Source organism: Agelaius tricolor, unplaced genomic scaffold (assembly GCF_023055355.1).
Source record: "Agelaius tricolor isolate 1412-34295 unplaced genomic scaffold, bAgeTri1.0.p SCAF_7, whole genome shotgun sequence".
NCBI classification, from domain to species: domain Eukaryota; kingdom Metazoa; phylum Chordata; class Aves; order Passeriformes; family Icteridae; genus Agelaius; species Agelaius tricolor.
The window spans coordinates 37,020,347-37,023,822 of record NW_027269267.1 but is presented as its reverse complement, the minus strand read 5'-3'; positions in this window follow the sequence as shown (position 1 = coordinate 37,023,822).

Sequence of the window (3,476 nt, the reverse complement as noted above, 5' to 3'; positions counted from 1 at the left end):
GCGCCTGGTGCACGTGTGCTGTAACCACTTTTCAGAAACCATATGGAAGGTTCCCTACGCTGCATATGGCAATGCAGTACCAGAGCTCAGATATGTATTCCTGTGATAGACTACACAGGATTCAGTTGGATCAAGGATATTAATGTCTACATTCACATAGTGCTGTATCGAAGCACAGCAGGGTAAATGACTTTGGTGTAAAACGTGGCAAGTTCCCAGTGACAGGGCTGCATTGCTCCTTTTCCATAGAAAGGAACTAAAATTGCTTGGAGCTAGTGCCAGGCCAGGAAGTTTGGAGGAATTTCGGGAAGGGTTACAATTACTATTTTGCAAGATAGAAAAGGTGAGCAGCATCAATAGATACTTCCAAAACATTTCATCATCTAGAGCTATGGTAGCTGCTCATCTCTAGCCTTCAAGCCAAGGGTAGGAAGCCTCTGCTGACCCCTAGAAGACCAAGCTAGTGGTGACAAACTCCCCAGAGTGACAAAGTATTGATCCTCCACATGGTGAGGGATGGGGTAGTACTGTGCCTTAAACTGGGTATCATCAGGATTATCTGTAATTCCCATCACCCTCTTTTCATTAGCAAACTGGTAGGAGAAGATGGACCATCTCTCACTCCATCACTGATGTGTCCCCTTGGAGTCCCTAGGGCTGTTTGTGGCTTTCAGGTCTCTGAGAAATACACTTTTGCAAATGTTTGTTTGGTGCCGTGATCTGATCCCTTGCCTGTCCTGTCTGTGGAGCTGCTTGGGTCCCTGAAAGCTCCTCCACATGCACATGTGCAGCTGTCCCTTCAGTGCACACATTACTGTGTGTCTGTTCCTTCACACAAAAGGCAGCATCCCTGGTGAGGGATTTCACCAAAATAACTGCAACTTCAAATGACAGAAACTTTACTTATTGCTGTCACTGCCCTGAGAAACTGTAGCTCTTCCACTTGATTTCAGTGAGGATTAAGACCTTCAGAACACTCATCTTGATGGGGAAATGATGATACAGACCCAAAATCCTGACACATGAAGAGCAGAATATGCTGGGAAGTTAGAAATTAATAAATTCCTTCTGTGAGAGTGGTGTGGAATGGAGGTTATGGGCTACAGGATTTCAGGACTACTGAGCCTGTGGACCTTCAGCAACGCAGCCCTGTCTGAAGAGGGATCACCACCTAGATGTCCCTCACACAAATGGCTGTTGCAGAAGGACAAGCAGGGACACCCTGCTTCCATCCACCTCAATATATTTAAAGAGTTACATGGCATGTGAGACTTGGTTGTCCTCTACATCTTGGTTTCATCTTTCTGCCTCTTACAAGTGGATCAACTGGATTTGAGTGCCATATATGTGATATTTAACAGACCTGTTTCTGAGAAATCTGTGAGATGGATCTTTGCTGTCTAAAATAAAATGCTTCTCAAGACCCTGAATTTCCCTCATGTCGTCACTTTTCTCCTGTTTAAATGTGAAGCAATGGCCTTCATGACCCTTCACTGCTGTGCAATTGTCACTGATGGCATTGCTACAGGAGGATTGTTGCTGCTTCTCAAGAATTGAATATGGTTGTTTTTTCCCTGCTTCCTGCTTTTGTGGGGGCAAGGGATGAGCTCAAACCTGGTCTCCATCCCTCCAGGTCAGTGACCTGTGCTGGCACTGTCAATAGCCTGAGTCATCCCAGCCCTGACAGTGGACAAAACATGAAGCCTTTACTCGGGCAGGAGAGGAGCTGAGAGCTGCCATCAGCCCCAAGTATTTCCAAGGGGGAAATGGCCATGCACTTAGCAGAAGGGTTGGTAACCTTCAAAGAAAAAGAAAAGCAAGCTTTTTCTACTACTGAGAGTTTGAGATGTGTAGACAGTGAGTTTCAGTTTCTTATCTCTGAGGTGAGTTACAGAGACCAGAATGTGCAGCGGTGTGCATGTGAGCAGATGTCACTGTTGTGACTTTTTAAGTTCTGTGCTGGGGGAAGCAGCAAACCTAGGGCTTCTGCTCTGGAGATGAAAATAGGATGATAGAACCAGGGCAGAAAGAAACCGCTTCCCGGTCACCATATCCTGGTGGAATTGTTGCAATTCATGTATTATTCAAAGTCTAGATTTCGTGGCCAAGTCTTAAATTAACCTTGGAGTTATCTGGAAAGTCTCTTCTTCCCTGTCGAGTACGAGGCTTTCCCAAGCAAACACCCTCACTCCTCACACACCTCACCCCCAGTCACGGCTGTTGCTGTTCCAGAGGGAAAGAAATGCGAGCGGCGTCGTGGCTGAAAAGCTGCCTTAGAAGTCTCTCCAGGTTAATTCCACGGAGCACGGCTGTGGTCGTGCAGGGCCCGTGAGCACCCACACCTCTCCTTAGCGCCGGCTCTGTAGCTACAGCTTCCCCCGGTGCGGAAGAAAGCCCCCGCCAAAGGAAGCCTCTCCGCCGGCTGCGGGCGGAGTTCCCGGGGCTCGGCGGGGCGCGGAGCGGGAGCGCGGCGAGCCGGGCCGTGCCGTTCCGTGCCGTGCCGTGCCGGGCCGGGCCGTGCCGTTCCGTTCCGTTCCGTGCCGAGCCGTGCCGTGCCGTGCCGTGCCGTGCCGTGCCGTGCCGTGCCGTGCCGTGCCGAGCCGTGCCGAGCCGTGCCGTGCCGAGCCGTGCCGTGCCGTGCCGTGCCGTTCCGTGCCGAGCCGTGCCGTGCCGAGCCGTGCCGAGCCGTGCCGTGCCGTGCCGTGCCGTGCCGTGCCGTGCCGTGCCGTTCCGTGCCGAGCCGTGCCGAGCCGTGCCGTGCCGTGCCGAGCCGTGCCGTGCCGAGCCGTGCCGGGCGGGGCGGCGCCGCCAGGGGGGGCCCTTGGGCCGCGGCCGCAGCCCCGGGGAAGCGGCTGCGAGCGGCCCCGGCCCCGGCCCCGGCGGGACACGGCACGGCCGGGCTGGGCGAGCAGCCTGCCCGGCGTCCGCTCCTCCGCTTCGGGCCAGGGATGATTTATGATTCATCTCTCTTCTTATTCTCTTTTTTTTTTTCTTCCTTTTCTTTTTTTTTTTTTTTTTTTTTTTTTCCCCAGCTTACGATTATTTCTGTACACCTGACCCGCTATTTCACAAGCTCGGGAAAACCCAGAGCGCGGCTGACACCGAGTGAGGGGGAGAGGATGTGAGCAGAGAAGTTTAGGAAGATAAGTGTGAAATAGGGAAAAATAAAACACCACCAAGAAAAACAGCAAACAAAACGAGTCTTTAGAAAAATCCTGAACGTCTGAGCGTGTGTCTGTGTGCGTGTCTGTGTGTGTGTATGTGTGGTGTGTGTTTTCCTTCCTGCCAAAGCAGGATGTCAAATACTGTCCTTTCCCCCTCTTTTTTAAAGCAGGCTGAAAGGAAAATTCTTCACAGAATCTTAAAGAACTTTTTGACACAACAGCTGCAAAATCTATTTTCTAAACAAAGATTTATACATATTTATACGAGCTTAATCCAGATTTTTTTTTTTAATAAATCATTCTCAGAACTGC